Source organism: Phascolarctos cinereus, unplaced genomic scaffold (assembly GCF_003287225.1).
Source record: "Phascolarctos cinereus isolate Bilbo 61053 unplaced genomic scaffold, phaCin_HiC Scaffold_5;HRSCAF=322, whole genome shotgun sequence".
NCBI lineage: Eukaryota > Metazoa > Chordata > Mammalia > Diprotodontia > Phascolarctidae > Phascolarctos > Phascolarctos cinereus.
The window spans coordinates 191,311,551-191,337,797 of NW_027555958.1; the positions used below are offsets into that span (position 1 = coordinate 191,311,551).

The 26,247-nt window shown below is 36.9% G+C and overlaps 1 long non-coding RNA gene across 1 annotated transcript; it reads left to right on the top strand.

Annotated features, from left to right (window-relative positions):
* The first annotated feature begins 972 nt into the window (after window positions 1–972).
* On the top strand, window positions 973–4,664 carry LOC144457572 (uncharacterized). Its single transcript, XR_013486997.1, has 3 exons — window positions 973–1,365; window positions 3,750–3,921; window positions 4,412–4,664. It is a non-coding gene; the product is annotated as an uncharacterized LOC144457572 (long non-coding RNA).
* Window positions 4,665–26,247: the final 21,583 nt, after the last annotated feature.

The window sequence follows — 26,247 nt, forward strand, 5'->3', positions numbered from 1 at the left end:
CAAATTAAAAAAGGTGAAAACGTCAAATGCATCATTTTTAGAACACATTGCAATTAAAAATACATTCAATAAATGGCTTAGGAATCAGAGATTAAAAATTATTTGGAAACAAAATAATCAAATCTTAAAGAATTAATGGGTCAAAGAATGACTTATAGAAACAATCAATAATTTCATTAAAGAGAATGACAATGATGCGACAAAATGCCAAAATTTGTGGGATACAGCCAAAGCAGTACTGAGGGGAAAATATATCTCTAAATGCTTATATCAATTATACAAAAAAGAAACAGAATGATCAATAAATTGGGCATGCAATTAAAAGAACTAGAAAAAGAAGAAATTAAAAATCCCCAATTAAAAACCAAATTGGAAACCTGGAAAATCAAAAGGAAGATTAATAAAATTGAAAGTTAAAAGTATTGAACTAATAAATAAAGTTAGGAGATGGTTTCATTAAAAAAATGATTACTTTGATGTTAAAAAAGAATGAAGAAAACCAAATTACCAGCATCAAAAATTAAAAGGATAAAAGCACCCCCCATTGAAGAAGAAATTAAAGTAATTATTAGGAACTATTTTGTGCAATTATATGTCAATAAAAGTGACAATATAACTGAAGTGGATGAATAATTTACAAAAATATAAATTGTCCAGATTAACAGAACGGGAAAATAGACTACTTAACCCTATCTAAGAAAAATAAAGTGACCAAGCCTTAAATGAGCTCCCTAAATAAAAATCCCCAGGACCAGATGGATTACAAGTAATTCTAATGAACATTAAAGGAATAATTAATTCCAATGTTATGTAAACTATGCAGAAAAAATAGAAGATGGAGTCCTACCAAATTACTTATATGACATAAATGTGGTTTTGATACCTAAACCATGGAGAGTTGAAATGGAAATTGGAAATTCCCCTTTAAATTAATAAGATCACTCAAATAAATAGGTTCAGTTCAAATCTCGGTCATGACCGTTCCATATCTCCTGAGTGCTCTTGGCCTAGCATTCCAGGAACTAGCCATTCCTAGGTCACGTTGACATGGAGGGTTGGCTCCTCTCCTTGTGAGACGTGATGTTATTAAAAAAAAACAAAATACCAAGCCTCAGGCGGATGGGAGCGTGGCTAAGGTCAGATGTGTACTGGACAAACCATGAATAGCGCATGCATCAAAAAGGGCTTCTTGGCCCCAAGCCTTCTTTGTTTAGAACAATATAAAAACACTGCGTCCTGTAAGCCCGCTGAGCCTCACCCGCGGGAAGGAAGCTTCGCCCGGGAAAATCTTTACACAATTCAAGTTTGTACTGGCTGCAACGGGGCTCCCAGCCGTTGATTGATTTTGGAGGTTCCCTTGAATTGGTGATGTATTCTCTTCCATTACCGACTCTCTTGATCGGTGCTATATTATTGATTGTTCTTATTATTTATGCTTTCTATGCAAATTCAAACTATCTGTGCTTTGCTTCTTCTAAATAAATTATCTATTTCCTATTATTTTCTGGTGCATTGGAGAGTGTCATTTATAGGAGCGAATCCGAACCTCACTAAATCCTATTAATACAAAATTGGCGTCACGAACAGGATTCGCTGTATAAATGCCTTTCTTTAAGAGAAATGTTGAGCCCCGGGCTCCGGTAGAGGTCCCCGGTTGGGAGGACCCTCCGTTTTCCTCGCTCGCAAAAACCTGGTCACAGTGTACAGGACCTAGTGAGGATTGGGGGTGTTGGGGGTTCTCGTTTGGGGTGCGACGGATGGGCCGGTTGCCAGCAGGGATAATGGGGGATACGACCAGTACATCATTTCCCTCCCTTTTGGGTTGTTTGCAGCCAGACAGCCAAAGGCTGCAGCAGGACTCTGAAAAGTTGCCTTCATTCTCCCCCTCTCCCTCCCCAGGTAACAGCAGCTTCAAAGCAGTGCGTGGATGGGAGAGGGAAAGAGAGAAGAATACTTTATTACTTAGGTTATATGGTTGGTAGAGGGCAAGTTGGGAAGGATTGTTGAAGTGTTAGGTCAGAATTAGAAAGGAATGAGATATGTACAGGTTTTAAGGGGATTTTAAATCATTAGAAAGAAAGGCAAGGAAGTTTAAGCATGTAGGAGAGAGGAGTGTGTGTAGAAAATTTGAAGGGTGAGTAAAAGGAAAGTGCATGCTGTAATAGCTGTAGCAAATATGAATTGGGACCCTGATACTTGGGAAGGTGATATTTGGGATGAAGATGATGATAGGTGGGGGGAAGTAATAGAGGAAGATGTTCCGGATGTTGTAGACGGGGAAGCTCGGCCGATAGATAGGAGAAAAGCCGAAAAGGAGGGAGCTAACCCACCCCGGGTGACTGAAATCACGGAAGATTACTCCCAAAGAGAAATTACTGATTTGCTTAGTAGGTTTTCACAGCGATCAGGAGAGCCTGCAATCTCCTGGCTTGTAAGATTAAGTGATGGGGGAGCTGGAGGAGTGTGGCTAGACCCCAAGGATTGTCTAAAATTTTTGAGTTTGACCTCTATATTTTAATACAGGCAGAGAATAAAGAGGTGGTAGAGAAAAGATTAACTCAACTAATAGAACATATGAAGGAGAAGGGATGGGAGATTAATCCTGATAAAATTCAAGGTCCAGCTCAAAGTGTGAAGTTTTTAGGAATAATTTGGAATAAGGGTCATAGAGAAATCCTCCCCAAGGCCAAGCAAAAAATATTAGATTTTTCACCTCCTAGGGACAAAAGAGAAGCTCAAAAGTTCGTTGGGTTGTTTGGTTTCTGGAGAATCACATTCCTCATTTAGGTCAGATTTTGAAGCCATTGTATAAAGTTACCCGGAAAAAGTATGCATTTGAATGGGGGGAAACAGAATCGAAAGCCTTTGAGGAAGCCAAAATAGCTATTCAAACTGCCCTGGATCTTTGGCCTGTACAGCCAGGGCCGATGGAATTGCAAGTTACAGTTTTGCATGGATATGCTGATTGGAGTTTATGGCAAAAACAACAGGGCAGGAATGTTCCTTTAGGATTTTGGTCGCGGAAACTGCCACCTGCTGGCCAAAATTATACTCCTTTTGAACAACAATTATTGGCTGCATATTGGGCCCTGGTAGAGACAGAACATTTAACTTTAAACCATGAAGTTGTATTGAGGCCAGCCATACCCATTATGAGTTGGATTATGGGGACCCCCGCCTCACATAAAATAGGACATGCCCAAGAATCATCAATTATTAAATGGAAATGGTATTTGCAAAATAGAGTCAAGACAGGCAGATCGGGTATTTCCACCTTGCATGAAAAGGTATTAGAATTACCAAAACATTCAAATGATATTGATATACCACCAAAGTCTTATGATCAATCACCTGTTTCTTGGAATAATGGATATGATTCTCTAACCCCCGAGCAGAAGAAGCATGCTTGGTTTACTGATGGCTCGGCTAAATATATAGGATCTAAGCGATGTTGGAAAGCTGTAGCCTATAACCCTTCATGCAATACTATTTTGGAAAGCTCTGGTGAAGGCCAGAGTAGCCAATGGGCCGAATTAGTGGCTGTCTATCAAGTAATTCAAAAGGAACAAGGTGGCCAATGTTATATATATATACTGATTCCTGGGCCGTAGCCAATGGCCTAGCAGTTTGGATGCCAATTTGGAAGAAACACGAATGGAAAATTAGAGACAAAGATGTGTGGGGAAAAGAATTATGGGAACAAATATGGGAATGGTGTCAATGTACTAATGTATCTGTATTTCATGTAGATGCCCATGTGAATCAAGATTCTGTGGAACGTGAGTATAATGCCCGTGCTGATGAATTATCCAAACTTCAAGGAAAAGCTTTAAAGGTCACCCCCAGAGAGGAAAATGAAACACAATTAGGAAAATGGGTCCATATCACCGCAGGACATCTTGGCGCTCTTGCATCTTACAGGTGGGCATTAGACAGAGGGATTAACATACCTCTGGATCTATTTAAGCAAATAGTACAAAATGCATACAATGTCAATTATTTGCTCATCGGCCTGTGCCGAAGAAAATCACTGGAGAATTGGCTAGAGGGTCTTTACCTGCTCAAATTTGGCAAATAGACTATATTGGACCATTACCTGTTAGTCAGGGGTGTCAATATGCCTGCACTTGTGTGGACACCTACTCTGGGGTATTAGTTGCCTGCCCCTATAAACGGGCTACCCAGAAAAACACTTGTAAAACCCTAGATATTATTTCTCTTTATTATGGGACCCCCCTACAAATACAGAGTGATAATGGTACTAAAGTTTGGATAAAGAAGCATCAATCTGATAGACCAAGGCCAGCTGAGCTCATAGCACAAGGAAACACTAATACTGCCATAGTAGTATACCCTGGTGATGATAAATGGTATCATGTCCCACTAACCCAAATGTTTTTACGATATTAAGTGTTTTACAGTGTTTGCCTGCTATACGCTAACTATGGCATGAACTCCAGGTATTCCAGTGGGGAATCCTCAGCAAGGACCGCGTACTGATTCCATCTACGCTGGTGAAAACAACACCCACATCATGAATTGGTCATACCCATTCAACGTAGAAGTTTGGGACGCCCCTTTATTTCCCCTAATGAGAATCAATTTAACTAGTTTTAACCTAACTGTAACCGCAGCAAATGGCACTAATATTTCTTGTACTCTTACAGACTGGCCACCTAGTCCTTATTTTCCTCGCAGAGCACATTCATATAATTGGACTCTTGTAAACTTAACACGGACTTTTCCTATCATCAATGAAAGTAACACTAGACATAACAATTATTTTTATGTCGTAACACCTCCAATGGGCTGTATGAAGAATATCTAAACCAATTAGTATGGGTTGTACCTGTGACTCCAAAACCCCCGGAATAATTCGTGTCCCCGCTCATGTACTAACACCTCTATCTTGCAACACAAAATAGTGTTTCATTATAATGTAACTTTTCCCTCTTTAGAAAGTTGTGTCAGGAAAAAAAGAGCTTGGTATGATACATTACTTGGTGGTGCAGGAACTGGTTTGGGTATAGTTAATTCTATAGACCTTGAGACCTTGGCTAGCAGACTGCGCAGTGCTGGACAAGATGTTTCTCAAGCTTTGACTGTGAATGCCCAATGGTTACCCACAACGATCCTGCCACACCAAAATACATTACAATATCAAGGCCAATTTTTACAAGTCTTTAATAATAGCATCCTCGTTAATTTACACCTTATGAAAAACATTAGTGTTTTATTTAATTGGACTAAATGTTCCTTGCAAAACTTATATACCCTCATACAGAAGGAAAATGCCCAAAGATTACTACAGGAAGGTAACTCTCACATATGGAACGATATACTTGACTTGTCAGATGTATGGAAAAAGCAAAAACCTGAGAATGCTAGATGCACTCCACTTTGGTGCGCTGGAACTATTATACTCTACCAAGTTAAAACTTGGACTGTTATGTGCCAATTTCATGTAATACCTTTTGTCTTACATAAATACTTTGCTTTACCTCATATCTATGGAAACTATATAGATTGGTATAATGTAACTCATACTCTGTCTGATTGTGTTGTAACTAATGGAGGGATTGTTTGTGGGATGATGACTCGGCAGATGGAACCCTGCCTTCTCTCACATTCATCCAATTTGTGTGATCTAACTTTATACCCAGTGAGTAACTTTTCTATGATATATGAAGTATCTACTCAATATGTTTGTATAGCCTCTAATAATCACTCTGACTTGTTATCTGTAAATGTTACTACTGTCCCATTTTCTGGTTGCTTACATAATGTATCTTTCCTACGCTGGCAAGGAAATGATTTTTACTTTCCACCAGACACTAACCTAGTTAAAAATTTTGCTTGGGTACCCCAATCTTTGCCTCTACCTCATGTGTCTCTATCTCTATATCCCCTTATGAACATCTTGAATCAGTCGACTGAAATCAAAAAGTTATTAGAGTCCAACCAACGCGCGTTAAATGAACATCGAATACAGACTCTTATAGCTGCAGGAAGACTAGTCGAAGCTTCTCATTTAGTGATCTCAGATACTAATCATCATTGGTATGATTTTCTTTTTAAATCTCCTACTGCTACTATGTATTTTAATTCCTTAGCTACCCCCATACTACTACTTGCTTTGTTCTTTTTATGTCTTTGTATATGCAATTGTTGTATGTATACCAAAATACGCACTATATACACTCATGTCACACCTTTGCCCCTCACCTATTATTCTCATGATCTTAAGGCCAAGTGAAATGGAAATTGGAAATTCCCCTTTAAATTAATAAGATCACTCAAATAAATAGGTTCAGTTCAAATCTCGGTCATGACCGTTCCATATCTCCTGAGTGTTCTTGGCCTAGCATTCCAGGAACTAGCCATTCCTAGGTCACGTTGACATGGAGGGTTGGCTCCTCTCCTTGTGAGACGTGATGTTATTAAAAAAAAACAAAATACCAAGCCTCAGGCGGATGGGAGCGTGGCTAAGGTCAGATGTGTACTGGACAAACCATGAATAGCGCATGCATCAAAAAGGGCTTCTTGGCCCCAAGCCTTCTTTGTTTAGAACAATATAAAAACACTGCGTCCTGTAAGCCCGCTGAGCCTCACCCGCGGGAAGGAAGCTTCGCCCGGGAAAATCTTTACACAATTCAAGTTTGTACTGGCTGCAACGGGGCTCCCAGCCGTTGATTGATTTTGGAGGTTCCCTTGAATTGGTGATGTATTCTCTTCCATTACCGACTCTCTTGATCGGTGCTATATTATTGATTGTTCTTATTATTTATGCTTTCTATGCAAATTCAAACTATCTGTGCTTTGCTTCTTCTAAATAAATTATCTATTTCCTATTATTTTCTGGTGCATTGGAGAGTGTCATTTATAGGAGCGAATCCGAACCTCACTAAATCCTATTAATACAAGAGTATAAACAGAAAAATGAAATTATACAATTTCCCTAATAAATACTGATGCAAAAACTTAAATACTAGCAAGGAGATTATAGCATTATATCATAAAATCATACATGATGACCAGGTGAGATTTATACCAGGAATGCAGGGCTGGTCAATATTAGGAAAACTATGAGCATAATTGACCATAAAAATAACAAAAATCATACAATTATGTCAATAAATGTAGAAAAAGCTTTTGATAAGATATAATACCTTATCTTGTTAAAAACACTAAAAATCATAAGAATCAATAAGCCTTTCTTAAAATAATAACTGTTGTTATTGAGTAATTTCAGACTCTTCATGACCCCATTTGGAGTTTTCTTGGCAAAGATACTGAAGTAATTGCCTTCTCTAGCTCATTTTACAGATGAGGAACTGAGGTAAAAATGGTTAGGTGACTTTCCCAGGGTCATACAGGTAGTAGATGTCTGAGGCCAGGCTTGAACTCAGGAAGGTAAGTCTTCCTGATTCTCAGCCCAGTGCTCTATCCTCTGCACTACAAAGTATCTATCAAAAACTAAGAGCACGCATTACCTGCAATGGAGATAAATTAGAAGCCTTTCCAACAAGAACGAGGGTGAAGCAAGGATGTTTATTATCAGCACTATTGTTAATATTGTCCTAGAATGCTAGCTGTATTAATAAGAGAAAAAAAGAAATTGAAGTAACAAAAAGAGACAATGAGGAAACTAGACAATAGTTCTTTACAGATGATGTGATGGTATCCTTAATGTATGATCCTAAGATAATTCCAAAGGATTAATTTAAAAAAATACTATGTACATCCAGAGTGGAACTAATAAACTCTCAGTGCAAGTTGAAGTATATTTTTTTCAATTATATTTTTCTTTTTCCTTTTTTCTTTTCTTTTTCTTTTTTTTTTTCTTTGCAACATAGCTAAAATGGAAATGTTTGGTTTGACTTCACATATATGACGTGATGAGGGCCAACACCAGAATGGTGTCAGTGTAAGAGGAGAGAAGAGAACATATTTGAGAGATGTTGCAAGATTACACAAAGAGGCCTCAGTGACAAATTAGATATGGGTTGTGAGAAACAGCAAGAAGTTAAGAATGACACCTAAGTTGCTGGTCTGAGGAGCAGGAAAGATGGTGTTTTCCTTCATCAGTAAGAAAGAAGTGTTGGGAGGGGGCGTGTTATTGTGAAAGATAATTGATTTCATTTTAGGCATTTTGGGTTTAATATCTCTTCTAGATATCCAGTCCAAAATGACCAAAAAGCAACTGAATATGTGAGACTGGAGATCAGCAGAGAAGATAGGTCATGATAGGTAGATTTGAGAATGATCAGCATAGAATTGCTATTTAAAACCAAGAGAGCTAATGCAACCACCAATCAAAGTAGTATAGAGGAAGAAGAAAACAAGGGCAATAAAAAAAATCCTATGAGACACCTACAGTTAGAGTTCATAACAGGGATGAAGATCCAACAATGGAGATCAAGGAATAGTCTGATAGGAAGAAAGCCAAGAAAAGTGGTGTTCTGAAAAACTAGAGAGAAGAGAATGTCAAGAAGAATAATCAATTATGTCAATGGTTGCAGAGAGGTCAAGGGAAATGAGAATTGGATTTGTGATTATTTATAACTTAGGAGAAACAATTTTGGTAGAATGATGAGATCAGAAGCTAAATTGTAAAGGGTTAAAAAAAGAGTGAGAAAAGAGAAAGTGGAGGCATCTATCTGCAGACTTTCTTGTTAAGGAGTTTAACCACAAAGCATGGAAGAGACATAGAATGATAGTTATTGGAAATGAAACAATCAAGCAAGGGTTTTTTGAGGATAGAGGGAATATAGGAATGTTTGTAGGCAATAAGGGAAAAGCCAGTAGACAGGGTGAGATGGAAAACAAATGGTAGACTAGTGATGAAAGAAAGGTTAATCTGTTGGAAGAGAGACTGGAATGGCACCAATGCATATGGGTTAGATTTGTTAGGAATAAAGTCACGTCTTCTTCTGAGACAGAAAAGTGCAAATTTTAAGTTAATGGCCTCACTTTTTCTGTAAAATATGATGCAATATTCTGAGCTGAGAGGATATGGTGAGTGAGGGGGAACTGAGAGATTTGAGGAGAGATGGAAAGGAATGGAATACCCACTGTGGTAAGTGGGATAGTGAGTTGATAATGTAGGTATAGTAGAACTGTTTAGCAGCAATAAGGGTCCAGTTGAGCATGGATAACATAAATTTGTAACAGACTCAATCAAGATGATTACACGATTCTCTCCATCATTATTTTGTATCACCTGTGTAGGTGTGAAGACAGCAGATGGTGAGATAATTCATTCATGCAAACATTCACTCTATAAGCATTAGTACGTACCTTTTATGTGTCAAGAACTATCTGACCAGGCAGCTAGGTGGTGAGGTAGTTAAAGCACTGGACTTAAAATCAGGAACTGTACTGAGCTAATGCTCAGATGCATTACAAACATGTAAATATGCGTTATAGATATGATTGCAAATACAAATACCAGACAATGTTTACCCTCAGGTAGTTTATATTCTATTGTGAATGAATAAATCTCTATACTGGATAGCAAGCCAAAGTCATTTAGAATACTACTTTCTTTTATCAATAAGACACTATATGGTACTAAACCAGATCTTTCTTCAACTGTGACTCTGGATGCAAAGATAATATTTTCCATGTTACATAGTTACAAAGGGACCCTAGTTAAGTTGTTATCAAGACAAACATCTGAACATGGAAAAATGGCATCTTGTGTAGACAAAATTTCCCAATTCAGCCTTCATACTCCCAATTTGATTGTTATGTATCTCAACATAAGCAGTTTTCAAAAATAACTGTTAGTAATGTTCAGCTGGGATAATATAAATAATAAATAATACAAAAAATACCCAGAAATCTGGGCATAATAATTATGGGCATATCCATAATCCAATTCAACCATTAATATTACTTTTCATTTTCTTCTTTTTAAAATATTTTTATCCTCAGGTCCCCAAAGTTCTTCTAAGATGCTACCTGATTCTTTTTTCTACAATCCATCAAAGCAAACTAAGCATTTTTTGTCAAAAAAAGTCACACAAATATAGCTGATATTGGCACAGTTCATCCATTTCAAAATGTATTGATAATTCTGTGTTATTTTTTATTTGAAAATGGAAAAAATGGAAAACTTCCATCCTTTTCCCAAGATTCTATGATGAATCAGAAGGCATAGACTAGTGGTCTGTTCATCATCATTCTCTAAAATTGTTAACATACACCAGGCAAGTGCCACAACACTTGCCACTTAAAAGTGTGAAGACAATTATAAACATTAAGAAAGTCCTCAATGACATTTATTTTTGAACAAGGATTTATCATCATTAGGTATGATTGGTGACTATAACAACATAAGTAATGAAAGGTTTTCTTTTCTATGAATTTACTCTTTCAAAACCTTCTACTTTTCTTTGCATCATGTTTTACTGCATTGAGAATGATTTCAGAAGATCTATATACATTTCTTTAAATAAGTGTCAAGGAGACGATGGTGGAGTAAGCAGTAAATCACTGTAACTCTCCTATATTCATCTCAAACATCTATGAAATAGTACCTCAAAACAATTCCTAAAACAGCAGAATCAGCAAAAAAGACAGGGTGAAACAATCTTTTAGCCCAAGAAACTTGGATGACTGGCAAGAAAGGTCTGTCTCACTGGGATAAAAAAGGGGAGTCCATTCCAGAACAGGAAGTGTCGCAGCAAATTACCAGCAAACCCCATCTCAGCAAACCATTAGGAGATCCTGAGCCCCAGTGCAGTAAAGCAGCACCTTCCACATAGTTAAGAGAACTGGCAGATTCCAGCTCCAAGAGCCACCATGTGCTTTAGCATATTCCTGGGCAAACAGTCATCCTCCAGCATTTTCCCATGATTAGAAAGTAGGCCAGATTTCCACTTGCTTCAGTGTAGCCATGGCAAACAGGCATTCTCCAACATGACAAGAAAGTAGACCACACCTCCATGTGCTTTGGCACAACCCAGGGGAAACAAAGAAACACATCATTTAGTCTCAGCACACTCCAGACACCACCACTAGGACCCCAGCTTAGCACCAGGTAAGCTACCACACCCCTAGAGCCTCCAGTAGCACCAGCAACTCCCTCACCTGACCCCCTCAGTCCAGCACAGGACACAAGGGTTGCCTGTGGTTCTCAGGGCAACATTAGCACAACATCAGGCAAACAGCCAGGGCCTGCAGCCAGTGGCACAAGAAACCTGAAACAGTGTCCCTTCCACCCCAGTTGCAGAACTTAAATATAAAGGAAAGGAAAAAAGGCAAACAACAAACAACAACAACAACAAGAATCTGACCATAGAACATTATAGTGACAAGGAAGACTAAGACACACTCAGAAAAAGAAAACAATGTCAAAACAACTATGGGCAAAACCCCAAAGAAAAACAGGAAGGGGTCTCAGGCTCAGAAAGAACTCATGGAACAGCTCAAAAATGAGTTCAGAAATCATATAAGGAAGGTAGAAAAAATGGGAAAAGAGAGTAGGGGTCAGAGCCAAGATGGCTGAGTGAAAGCAGTGACTTACTTGAGTACTCCCCAAACACTTCCAAACACCTGTAAAAAATGGCTTTAAACAAATTCTAGAGCAGCAGAACCCCCCCCCCCAAAAGACAGAGGGAAACAAATTCCAGCCCGACACAACCTGGATGGTTGATTGGAAAGGTCTATCACTCCAGGCTGGGAGAGGAACACAGTTCAGTGTGGCTGCACAGGCAAAGACTAGGACTCAGTGACCCTGCAGGCCTCAGAGGACTCAATCATGGGCAGCTGTCCCAAAGACAACTTAGAAGGTAAGTAGGAAAGGTCTGCAACCTTGGTGAGAGAGAAGCTTGGTCCCAGACCTATTCCTGGCACAGCCCCAGAGCAGCTGCTGCTTAGAGAGCTCTTGGCCCACAGAATGAGGGGGAATCAAGTGGCTGACCAAAGGGGGATTTCAAGGATCTCTTTGCTGGTGCTGAGGCAGGATTCTCTTGCTTTTCCCTTACTTGGATCGGGGTCCTAGTTCTAGGAGGCAGTCTTGGGGCTCCACTGAGGAGGAGTGCTAGCATGGTGGAGCTTGTGGTGATGTGGTAGAGAGGGAATCACCCTCACAGTTCCAAGGCAGAAAAAAGTGCTTGTGGTCACTCAATAGACCAGAGCACAGGCAAGGAAAGGAGGAAACACCTCACCCTTGGTCGTACAACCTTGAAAGAACTGAAAATTTACAGTTTCCTACAAGTATCTCTGAAAACAGGGCACAAAACTCCAGAAGCTTGGAAGAAGACCCCCTACCTTTAAAAAGAGTTTATAGCTCAAGAAATTGTCTGGGATGATGAGCAAACGGCACCAAAAAAAAAAAAGGCAGACCATAGAATCTTTCTTTGGTGACAAAGACCAAAACATACAACCATAAGAAGACAACAAAGTCAAAGTTCCTACATCCAAAGCCTCCAAGAAAAATACAAATTAGTCTCAGGCCATGGAAGATCTCAAAAAGGATTGAGAAGTAAGTAAGAGAAGTAGAGGAAAAACTGGGAAGAGAAATGAGAGTGTTGCAAGAAAATCATGAAAAACAAGTCAACAGCTTGCTAAAGGAGACCCTAAAAATACTGAAGAAAATAACACCTTAAAAATAGACTAACCCAAATGACAAAGAGGTTCAAAAAGCCAATGAGGAGAAGAATGCCTTAAAATGCAGAATTGGACAGATGGAACAGGAAGTCCAAAAGCTCACTGAAGAAAATACTTCCTTAAAAATTAGAATAGAGTGAATAGAAGGTAGTGACTTTATGAGAAATCAAGACATTGTAAAACAAAACCAAAAGAATGAAAAAAATAGAAGACAACATGAAATATCTCATTGGAAAAACAACTGACCTGGAAAATAGATCCGGGGAAGAGAATTTAAAAATTATTGGACTGCCTGAAAGCCATGATCAAGATGATATCTTTCAAGAAATTATCAAGGAAAACTGCCTTGATATTTTAGAACCAGAGGGTAAAATAGAAATGGAAAGAACCCACTGATCACCTCCTGACAGAGCTCACCAAAGGAAAACTCCTAGGAATACTGTAGCCAAATTCTAGAGTTCCCAGGTCAAGGAGAAAACATTACAAGCAGCCAGAAAGAAACAATTCAAATATTGTGGAAACACAATCAGGATAACATAAGATTTAGCAGCTTCTACATTAAGGGACTGGAGGGATTAGAATATAATATTCTGGAGGTCAAAGAAAATAGGATTACAACCAAGAATCACTTACCTAGCAAAACTGAGTATAATGATTCAGGGGGAAAATGGACATTCAGTGAAATGGAGGGCTTTCAAGCATTCTTGATGAAAAGACCAGAGTTGAATAGAAAATTTGACTTCCAAATACAAGACTCAAGAGAAGCATGAAGAGGTAAACAGAAAAGAGAAATCATAATGGACTTATTTCTCCATGGAAAGATGATATCTGTAACTCATGAGACCTTTGTTAGTACTAGAGTAGTTGGAGGGGGAAAAGTGAGAGAGAGAGAGAGAGAGAGAGAGAGAGAGAGAGAGAGAGAGAGAGAGAGAGAGAGAGAGACAAAGAAATAGAAGTCACAGGGTGAGTTGAAGATGAAGGGGTGATATCTGGAGAATAAAATTAAGTGGTGAAAGGATTATACTTGGAGAAGGAGAAAAGGAGAAGTAGAATGGGGTTAATTATCTCACCTGAAACAGAAAAGAAAAGGCTTTTACAGTGGAGGGTAAACAGGGGAAGGTGAGAGGGAATGAGTGAATCTTATTTTCATAGGATTTGGCTTAAGGAGAGAATAAAATACACACTCAACTGGGTATGGAAATCTACCTTACCCTACAGGAAAATAGTGGGGAAGGGTATAAGAGACTAGGGGATTATAAAGGGGAGGGCAGATTGGGGGAGGAGGTAATCAAAAGCAAATACTTCTGAGGAGGGACAGGGTCAAAAGAGAGAATAGAACAAATGGTGGGGGGGGATAGGATGAAGGGAAATATAGCTAGCTGTCCACAACATGACTACCATGAAACTGTTTTGCATGACTACATATGTATAACCTGCATCAAGTTGCTTTTCTTCTCAATGAGGGTGGGTGAGGACTGACGAAAGGAGAGAATTTAGAACCCAAAGCTTTAAAAACAAATGTTAAAAATTATTTTCATAGGCAACTAGGAAATAAGATATACAGACAATGGGATATAGAAATCTATCCTGCCCTACAGGAAAAGAGAAGGGAAAGGGATAAAAGAAGGGCAGGGGGAGATGCAAGGGAGGTAGATTAGGGGAAGGGGTATTTAGAATGCCCACCATCTTGGGGTGGGGGGAAGGATGAGATGGAGAGAAAATTTGGAACTCAAAATCTTATGGAAGTGAAAGTTAAAAACTAAAAATAAATAAATAAATTTTTTAAAAAGGAGAAGAAATGAGAGTAATGCAAGAGAATTATAGGGGGGAAAAGTCAACAGCGTGGAAAACTGCTGAAAAGGTATAATTGGCCAAATGTATACAGAGATACAAAAATTCACTGAAAAAACAACTCCTTAAATTGTACAATTGGACAAATGGAAAAGAAAGTACAAAAGCTAGCTGAGGTAAACAACACCTTAAAAGTGAGAATTGGGCAAGTGGAAGCTAATGACTCTATGAGATATCAATAATCAATCAAATTCAAAAGAATGAAAAAATGGAATAACATGTAAAATACTTCATGGGAAAAAGAACTGACCTAGAAAATAGATCCAGGAGAGACAATATCACAATCATTGGACTATCTGAAAGCCATGATCAAAAGGCAGACCTAGACAGCATCTTCTAAGAAATTATCAAGGAAAACTGCCATGATGTCCTGGAACCAGAGAGCAAAACAAGCATTGAAAGAATCCACTGATCACCTCAGGAATTAGATTCCAAAATAAAAACCCAACAAGCATAGCTAAATTTCAGAACTATCAGGTCGAGGAAAAAATACTACAAGTAGCCAGAAAGAAACAACTCAAATATTGGGGAGTCACAATTGGACTTGGAAGCTGCAACATTAAAGCATCAGAGGTCATGGGACATAATATTCCAGACAGCAGAGAAGCTAGGATTACAAGCAACAATTACATACCCAGTAAAATTAAGTATATTGCATCAAGAGAAAAAATGGCAATTCAGTGAGATGAAATACAAGGATTTCAAACTTTCTCTTTTAAGAAGAGCAGAACTAAACCAAAAATTAGGCCTCTAATATCAAGACCCAAGAGAAGCATAAACAGGTAAAAAGTAGAAAGTAAACATAAGGGATTCAGTAGAGCTAAACCATTTACATCCCTACATGGAAAAGTAATGTTTGTAATTCTTAAAAATTGCATCACTAGTAGTACAGCTAGAAGGAATATACATAGACAGATAGTATGAGTATAAGGTGAATTTGTGGGAATGACATAAAAATTAAATGATAAGAAAGAGGAGTACAGTGGGTGTAGAAAGAAAGGAGAGGTAGGATGGGGTAAATTATTTCATATGAAGAGGTGCAAAAGACCTATTACAGTGGAGAGGAAGGTGGGAGGATAAACAATGAGCATCACTTGAACCTTATTCTCGTCAGTATTGGCTCAAAGAAGCAATTATATACACAATCAGTTGAATATAGAAATCTTTGTTACCCAACAGGGAAGTAGGAGGGGAAATAATCAAGTAAAAGGGAGGTGACTGACAAAAAGGAGAGCAGGTCAAAGGAGGTGGTAAACAGAAGCAAAACACTGGTGAGGAGGGAAAGGATGGAAAGAGAGAGGACAGACAGAAGAAAGAATAAGATGGAGGGAAATACACAGGCAGTCATCATTACTGTAATGTCAATGGGATGAACTCTCCCCAAAAACCAAAATTAGATAGCAAAAGTGGACAAAAACCCCAGAATCCTACAATATGTTGTTTATAAGAAACACACTTGAAGTAAAGAGACACACACAGAGGAAAGATAAGAGGCTGGCACAGAGTTATGCTTTAGCTGAAGTAAAAAGAAAAAATTTTAAAAAGTAGTATAGCAATCCTGATCTCAGACAAAGCAAAAACAAAAATAAATCTAATTAAAATAGATAAGGAAGGAAACTACCTCTTACTAAAAGGTACCATAGACAATGAAGTAATATCAGTACTAAACGTATATGCATCAAGTGGTATAGCATCCAGATTCTTAAAGGAGAAATTAAATGAGTTACAGGAAGAAATAGACTTCAAAACTATACCAGTGGGAGAACTTAACTGACCCTTCTCAGAACTTGATAAACTCAACCAAAAAAAAGTAAACATGAAAGAAACTAAGTAATTAGACTATTAGAAAAGATAAACATCACAGACCTTTGGCATGATTTAGACATAAGCAAATAATAATCTACCTCTCAGATCTATAGGGAGGTGATTCCTGACCAAATAAGAGCTAGAAAATGTTACAAAATGTAAAATACATAATTTTGATTATATTAAATTAGAAAGTCTTTATGCAAACAAAACCAATGCAACCAAGATTAAAAGGCAAGCAGAAAGATGTGAAACAATCTTTGCAGCAAGTGTTTCTGATAAAGGCTTCATTTCTCAAATATGTAGAGAATTCAGTCAAATTTACAAGAATACAAGTCATTCACCAACTGGTAAATGGTCAAAGGATATGAACAGGCAGTTTCAAAGCTATGTATAGGTATATGAAGAAGTGCTCTAAATTACTTTTTATTAGAGAAATGCAAATTAAAAGTTTTGAGTACCATCTCACACCTATGAGATTGACTAATATGAAAAAGAAAATGATAAATGCTGAAGAAAATGTGAGAAAATTGGGACACTAATGTACTTTTGGAGTTGTGAATGGATCTAACCATTCTAGAGAGAAATTTGGAAATATGCCTGAAGGGCAACCAAACGGTGCATATCCTTTGATCCAGCAATACCACTACTAGATCTGTATCCAAAGAGACCATAAAACAGGGAAAAGCACATACATCTGCATTTACAATAAAAATATTTATAGCAGCCTTTTTCATGGTGGTGACATATTGGAAGTTCAGGGTATGCTCGTCAATTAGGGAATAGCTGAACAAGTTGTGGTATTTGAATGTAATAAAATACTATTTTGTAATAAGAAATGGTGAACAGGAAGAATTCAGAAAAAAAAAAACTTGAAAGATGTGTACAAACTGATGAGAACTGAAATGAGCAGAACCAGGAAAGCATTGTACATAGTATCAGCAACATTATGCAATGATCAACTATGAATAACTCAGCTCTTCTTAGCAAAAAAATAACAAGTCCAAAGTACTCATAAAGAAAAATACTATTCATTTCCAGATAAAGAACTGATTCTTTATCAAGAAGGACTCAATGGAAATCGAAGCATATTTTCACTTCTTTATTCTTTCTTGTGGTTTTTCTTCCTTTTGATCTCTTTCAGAATTGTGACTAATATGGATATATTTTTACATGATAGCACATGTAAACTACATAAAACTGCCTGCTATTTTCAGACAGGAAAACAAGACGGAGGGAGAGAGGGAGAAAAACTTGAAACTCAATATCTTGTAAAGATGAATGCTAAATATTTTCTTGACATGTAACTGGGGGAAAGTGAAATACTACTAAAAATAAAAAGAATAGCAAGTTGTTTATAAAAAATAAATGAGTGTCAAGTCACTGGTGAAATCACAATCAGTCAGCAAGTATTTATTAAGCATCTATTATATGTCAGGCAGTAGACTGGACAATGAGGATTCAAGTACAATGAATGAAACAATACTCACAAAGTGTGCATGTAGCCAATAGATGTCAAAAAAAATACTTTATTTAAGTGGATTTTACATTCAAGCAATATAAAGCATCTATTCTTCTCTCATATTTTTAAAAACCCACTTACCCTTGTTATATAATGAAAAGCTGTCTTCTCTGAACTTACCAGTATTAAAATCCATTCAATTGGCATTAATGTGGAAGTAGCAAGGATGCCATCAAGAATAACTTTGAAAGAAGGATCTTTCTCAAATAAAAATAAAACAAAACAAAACAAAAACAGAGGAAAAGATAATAATCCATGATCTCCACCAATAGAAATAGCAAGTTCTCTTATATTGTTCCGGTAATGATCATAAACTTCCAGATGAACTGAGTGGACAAGAATATAGAGTAATAGGTTCACTAAAATGTGAAACTGTCTTTATAGTATCTAAAACACTGCCAAATCCCAAGCTAGTAACCTTGTAAAAAACAAAAAGAGCTTAGTGTAGTCTGAAATGCTGTATTCCAAATGAAGTCATCTTAGGTCTTGGTGATCCCTATTTCATTTTTGAGACATTTAGAAGCAACCACCTTAGTAATAAATATTAGAATTTTTCAAATACTAAAGACAAATTCATGGGCCTATCATCAGCAGACGTCATTCTATCCATTTTTGGAAAATTTGGAGTCATGACTGCCTCCCATCTCTAAGAACTCTTGGGTTCCTCACAATTTTTCAAAAATCGTTGTTGTTAACACAACAATCACATCTGCTAATTATTTCAACACCCGAATATGTAGATCATTTGGGCCTGGTGCTTTGCAACTGTCAGGAGTGCTCATTGTCTCTTACTATCTCCCTCCTTTTCTTGGTAATGAGTTACCTTCTTCCTGGCCTGAGAAAACATGGAGAGGATCAATAGGGAGAAGTTATAAAGAATCAAATTTATGTTTATTTGTTTTTTGGAAGGGGAAACTAACAATAGGATCCATACCAAAGTGAAATGGTCTGCCTTGGGAAATTGTGGGCTCACTTGTATTAGAACTCTTGAAACAAAGACTGAATGAATACTTGGCAGATATGGAGGGCATTTTTTGGTCAGATATAGATTGAACTAATAAAGATAATAATTGACATTCTTATAGCCATTTAAAATTTATAAAATTTTATTTAATGCTATTTAAGTAGGAACTATACATATAATTATACCCATTTTACACATGAGGAAAGAGAAGTACTAAGGTTAAATGACTTCCCCAATGTTCACTCAACTACTAAGTGTTTGAGGTGATGATTCAACTGAGATCTGATACCAAGTGCAAAATTCTATCCACTAGACCACGCTTCATAATGTTTATAACTGAGACTTTTAATTTAAGCATTCTTCCATTTTTCTGAGTATCAGAAATTTCTCTCTAGATGTTCTGAAATTTTCATGATCTGGCTTTCTTTGTCCCTTGGTAACCTCATTTCTCTTGCCATGAACACACTCTAAAGATATAGCTTTTCTATTGAGCCATGTAATAAACCTCTTTGCTTAGGTCCTATACTAGTAAAGGAGCAGAGTACCACATGATGATGGCCTGGCTCAAAATTATAGCAGAACCAGAACCTGGAATAGTGAGCAAAATTCAAATTTCTTAGTATGAACTCACTGTTTCTTTACCTGAACTCTGTTGGCCCTGTTACCTGACACGCTGTTTAATTTTAATTTTTTTTATTATTATTAATATGTCTTGATGTTTTTTTGGTGGATTTTTAACAACACTGCCAAAGTGGTCAATATAGGGGCATTCCTTGCCAAGGAGTAAAAGACAAAATTACCCATCCCTGAGGAGATTCTCATGAAAATGGGTGATTAAGATCAACACAGCTCAGAGAAAACACTGGAAGAGGACTAAGCTATGCTTAGAAAAAACAACCAGTGTGATCAATAACTGTTATACATATGTGATACATATCTGTTCTGTTCAAAGTTCACAGTCCTTGTTATGCTATCCTTGACAATAAGGAAATAAGCATGCTTCTGTCTTAGAAGATGTTGACTAAGATATAGAAAAATAAATTAGATTATTAAAGAAACCAACGAGATCATTTTGTTTGTGTGTATTCCTTTTAAGAGAATGATGAGTGATAAACAAGTATATGATTTTTAAAAAAGGTGTTGCAAAATATACTTAGCCATTTCCTATAATATTAAAGGAATCTAGCCTACATGGATAATTCTGTATTTGAGAAAGAAGAATGTATTTCAATATGTCACAAATGCAACAATCAGCATGGAAAAACCAATAGCTTAAGGTGAAGTACATCGAGAACCTTTGTGAATCACTGTGTTCATTAAGGTAAGTCTAATCTTTATTTGACCCAATTCAACCCTTGTTTAGACACTCACACTGCTCTGTAATTAATATAAGCAACAGAGCCATAGCACTCACTCTCATATGTATAGCATAAAATACTTGTAAATCTATTTGCCAAGACACACATAGGAACTATCTGAACACAATTATAAAATGTTCTTCATACAAATAAAAACCTCTACACAATTGGAAAAATAATAATTACTCATGAGTAGGCCAGGCCAATGTAATAAAAATGACAATACTATTTAAACTAATTTCTTTATTCAGTGCCATACCAATAAATCTATCAATTAACTACTTTATAGAGCTAGGAAAAATTATGAAAAAACTCATTTTGAAGAACAAAAGATCAAGACTACCAAAGGAACCATTTTTTTTAATGTGAAGGAAGGGGATTTAGCAGTAACAGATCTCAAACTATACAACAAAGTGGTACTTATTGAAACAATTTGGTACTGGATAAGAAAGAGATGGTTCATAAATGGAATAGATTAGGTATACAATATGCAGAAGTAAATGACCAAGATACCCAAGTGTTTGGTAGATTCAATGATCCCAACTATGGGGAAAAAACTCACTATTTGACAAAAATTTCTGGGAAAACTGGAAAATAGTCTGGCATAAATTACATAGACCAACATCTCATACCGTATAACATGATAAACTCAAAAGGAAGATATCATAAACAAATTAGGGAGGATGGAAGAACTTACTTTCAGATTTATGAATAAGGGAAGAGTTCGTGACCAAAAAAGAGATGAAGAGATTCACAGGATGTAAGATAGATATTTTCAAACACATAAAATTGAAGTGTTTTTGCACAAATGAAATAATACAGCCAAAAATTAGAAGAAAAATAAGAAAGTAGGAGAAAAAAAATTTGCAGCAAGTTTCTCTGATAAAGTGTCATTTCTCAAATATATAGTTAACCAAATTTACTTGTTTAAATAGGAGCCGTTCCCTCAACTAATAATCAAAGTACATAAACAAGCAATTTACAGAGGAAGAAATCAAAATTATCAATAGACATCAGAAAAATGTTCTGAATCACTAATAATTAAAGAAATGCAAATTAAAACAACTCTGAGGTACTACTCCTCAGATCTGAGGTACCACTCCTCAGATCAGTTGAGATGACAGGAAAGAAAAAAATAGCATGCTTGAGTAGATGTGAGGAAATATGTACAGTAATGCCCCGTTGGTGAGTCTGTGAACTGGTCCAAGCATTCAGCAAAATAATTTGGAACTGTGCTAAAAGAGCCATAAAATTGTGCTTTCCACTTGACACAGACATATCTCTGCTAGGTCTATACACCAAAGAGATCAAAGAAAAAGGAGAAAGATCTGTATTTACCAAAATATTTATAGTGGCTTTTTTGTGGTGGCAGAGTCACAAACTGATGGGATGCCCATCAATTCAGTAATAACACAAGAAGTTATGGTATATGAATGTAATGGAATACTATTGTTCTGTAAGAAATGGTGTAAGAGATGATTTCAGGAAAACATGGGAAGATTTACATGAACTGATGCTAATTGAAGTGAGCAGAACCAGTTGAACAATTTACACAATAACAGCAATATTGTAAAGATCATAAGATGTGGGAGATTTAGTAACTGATTGATGTAATGATTCTGCCTCAATTCCAAAAGACTCATGACATAAGATGTTTTCAGAGAGAGAGAGAGAGAGAGAGAGAGAGAGAGAGAGAGAGAGAGAGAGAACTGATGTTCTCAAGAGTGCAAATTGAAGCATGTTTTTAAAAGTTTATTGTCTGGGGGCAGCTAGGTGGCACAGTGGATAGAGCTCTGGCCTTGAAGTCAGGAGGATGTGAGATCAAATCTGGTCTCAGATACACAACACACAACATGTACTAGCTGTAATGATCCTGGGCAAGTCATTTAACCTCAATTGCCTAGTAAAAAGCAAAAAAAAAATTATTTTCCTTTTTTTTGGAATATAAAATATTTGGTATTATATTTCTTGCTTTCTTATGAGTGGTGGAAGGTATGGAGGGAAAGAGGGAACTTATAATTAAAACTAAAAATTAAATTAAATTAGTAAAAAATAAAACAACTTTGAAACACCTGAGAATGATGACCAATGCAATAATAATCCAAGTTCCAGAGAACTGAAGATGAAAGATGCTACTTCTTTCCTGCCAGAGTTGTGATGAACTTAACATGAAGAAATGGCCACATATCTGGGGTCATGGCCAATGTGGGAATTTGTTTTGTTTGATTAAACATGTTTATAATGAGGTTTTGTTTTTTCTTTTTCAATTGGGGGTCAATAGGTGGGAAATTTTGTAAATATATCTAAATATATTCATTGTGCAAGTATATATTTAAGAAAAGCTTTATGGCTGGTAAGGCTAGACCACCAATTTGAAAAACTGTATGGAAAAAACCAAAATTATTGTGATTTCCTCTTCTGCAAGTGTCATAATAACTCTATGGAGGCCACTGACTTCATAAAAGTAATTTTTTACTCTCATGATTTAAATTAGGAAAAGTCAAGTTTCATAGAAGGAACCAAAATAATCACAAAGGGAAAAATTGTTGACCAGTATGCATTTACAAATAAGAAAACTGCAGTTCACAAAGATTAAGTGAATCTATGAATAACAATCCTTTATTATAATAGACTCATGAGGTCACCATAGATTTAAAACTGGAGGAGACCTAGCACTGGGCCTAGAGTAAAGAAAACCTGAGTTCAAATCTAGCCTCAAACACTTACTATCTCTGTAACTCTACATGAGTCTCTTAACCTCTATTTGCCTCAGTTTCATCAACTGGGAAATGGACATAGTTTAGCACCTACCTCACAGGGATGTTGTGAGGGCCCAAAGAGAATATATTTGCAAAATGTTTACTATAGATCCTGGGACATAGTTTAATAAAAGTTTATGATCTGTTTTTGCCACCCTCCTCCAGCCTTTTCTCAAGAACCTTATATTCCATGGGGTTATACAATATGTGCATAATGTAGCTAGCTATCATTGGTCTATCTAACTGTCTTCCAAATCTTACATCTTATGCACTGTCAGAGGCCTTCTCCTTGAAAATTGGTGACATAATTTTCTAATGCAATTTGGTTCTCCACCACCTCCAAAATTTCATCAATGTGGACCAGTCTTCCTCTACCAATGCAAATGCTGACCCACCTAAAACTTTTATTTATTTATTTTTTTAGACAATTGGGGTTAAGTGACTTGCCCAAGGTCACACAGCTAGTAAGTGTCAAGTGTTTGGTCTAAGGCCGGATTTGAGCTCAGGTCCTCCTGGCTTCAGGGCCAGTGCTCTATCCACTGTACCATCTAGCTGCCCCCCACCTAGATCTTTTAATCATATACACTTCTTGACAATCAAGAAAACATCTTAAAGAGCCTTCTAAGTTCCAGGAACTGCACCAAATGCTGGGGATAAAAGCAAAGGCAAAAAAGAATTTTTAATCTTAAGGAGTTCACAGTCTAATGCCCATGTCTCTTTATGCATTCTGGCTCTACCCAATCAAATGAAGACCTACCTCTGATTATTTTAGCATTTCATAGATATCAGTGTAACATTTGGTCTATCCATCATTTCTTCCTCATCCTTTTTTTTTTCTGAGCATATACAACCTTAATAAGATGTGTGTGTTTCTTTCTGCGTCTGTGTCTGTGTATTTGTGTCTGTGTGTACAAGTCATTGATATGTTGCATTCAGCAACTTGCTTACACTCAAATATTTTTCTACTGGCCTTTGGGTCACCTCTAATTTTTTATTTAACACACAAACAATTGAAGTAAAAATTGATTTTCTTGGGAAAATGTTAGCTTAAAAATGTGCTGATCAGGCTATCAAATAACATCCATGCATGGGGGATTTAGCACTAATGAAAAATTCCTCAAGATTCATTAATACATAGACATAAAAGGAGATTTAATCAGATTGTCTCTTGCCCGAATCTAGCTCAGCACCACAAGCACCAAAGCATAAGATTGTACCTCCAGCAACAGAGGCTGCATACTTTCAACTGACATACTCAGAGAGATGAGAAGGGCACTGTACTTCCCATCTTCGCAGTGTACATCTAGCTAGAGAAAGTATACTACTATTTTATCCCTTGAGGGACACTTAGAACTACAAGATAAAATGTAAACCTACCCTTCCTTTTTATTTCTCCTTACTCTTAATCTCGAAAAAATTAAACCAGTTGTATCCTGATGGTCATGCTCCTTCCCACCAGACTGTGGGTTCTAGTAGTTATAGTCCTTTCCTTCTGTATGCCTTGCTGAAAGAAGAGGTATGATTCCACCTTTTGGCAAACCTCTCTACTTTTTTCCACTCAACAAAATAGGCCTTAGTGATGGTTAAGGAGATAAGTGATCTTCAAGGGGAAAATTCAGTAAGGACCAGAAAGATCTTGGCTGGGTAGTCACAGAAACTAATCCCCTGGAATCCAGCCGCTCTACCTTAATTGTCCCTGTACTTGGGGCCTTTATTTTTAGCTTAATCTGCCCTCTCTGGGTACCTCGACCCTAGAAAGAAGTTGAGAGGCAAATTAATCATAGTAATAACAAATATCCTTATTCTATCTAAACTCTATGATTGTGTGACATCAAATTACTAAGATGAAATGGATTTCAGCAAATAATTTGTATATATTGCTAAGCTTCTGGATAATAAGATCATAAACATTTACTCAAAAACATTTACTGAGTGCTTTTAATAAGTCCAACACTATGTTAGGTGCTACAATAACCAAAAAAAGAGTATATCTATACAAATATCACCATTAAATTACAATATAAGGCAAATACAAAAGGGGGAAGAAAGAGGGAATAAGCTTTTCTATAGCTCCTACTATGTGCTAGGCAATATGATAAAGCACTTTACAAATATTATCTCATTTGATCCTCACAACAACCTTATAAGTGTTGTTATTATCTCCATTTTACAGTTGAAGAAACAGGCAAACAGAGGTTAAATGATTTGACCATGGTCATACAACTAGTACTATCTGAGGTGGGATTTGAGCTCAGTTCTTCCTTACTCCAGTCCTAGCACTCTACCCACTGTGCCATTTAACAGCCTGGATGCAGCATGAAATATTAGATAGAGAGCTCATCTTGAAGTCCAGAAGACATGTTCCAGTTCTTCCTTTGAGACAAACTGGCTTGATGTCATAAAGCCTGAGGAATTCACTTAATTTCTCAGTTTTCTAAGCAGAGGTATCAAACAAATAGCTGGCCAGTGGTCCACATAGGAGTAAGATGTAATTGTGAAATATTAAACAAAATAGATAAAAATAAAAAAGAACATAGATCATGTTAATATGTGGTTTTCTAAGTGAATATAGAACCCACTAGGATCTTTATATGCCATTTAGTGGCCTCCTTGTTTTTGTTTGAGTTTGACACCTCTGCTCTAGGCAACTAAGGTTCTGACTTGAAGAAACATTGCTGATCTGCTTTGGGAGCGGAAATTTCCTAACTCAGGAGTTCCCAACAGATTCACAGATTCAGTTCCTACCCCTTAGAAGACAGTATATGATACCCAATTTCTGATGGATTTTTGACATCATTGATTTTGGTACTCTAGTTTGTGTTTTCCTGTGTGAATAGTTAGGCCAAGTATTTCTGAGGGATTAAAGATCTCCATTTGGAGCCTCTGCATTATTCCAATTGATTTGTTGCAACTCAACAAGCACTTACTAAACATTTACAATATTCCAGGCATTGTGCTGAGCACTGCAGATTCAAACACAAAACCATCCCCTGCCTTTAAGAAACTTATAGTTGGAAGTGGGGCAACATAGTAAGATTCATGACTTAGGAAGACTATTTGTGTGGAGGATTTATTGAAAAGAGGAATACAATCAAATGGAAACCAAATAATTTCTAAAGTTGTATTGGCCTGAAGTAGGGTGGTGTCTATGTGAATGAAGAAAGGAGAAAGATACATGAATTAAATGGATCAAATGTTGCAATTGATTGGGCGTGGGAGATGAGGAAGAAGGAAGAGGCCACTAAGCTCAAAGGAAATGAGGATGTTTGGGGAAGGGGTAGGTTTAGGGAGGAAGATGGTGAGAGGATCATCTCTTCGTAGAGACAGCAGCAAGGAAGAGGATAGGTGAAAATGTAAAAGAGTTTTGAG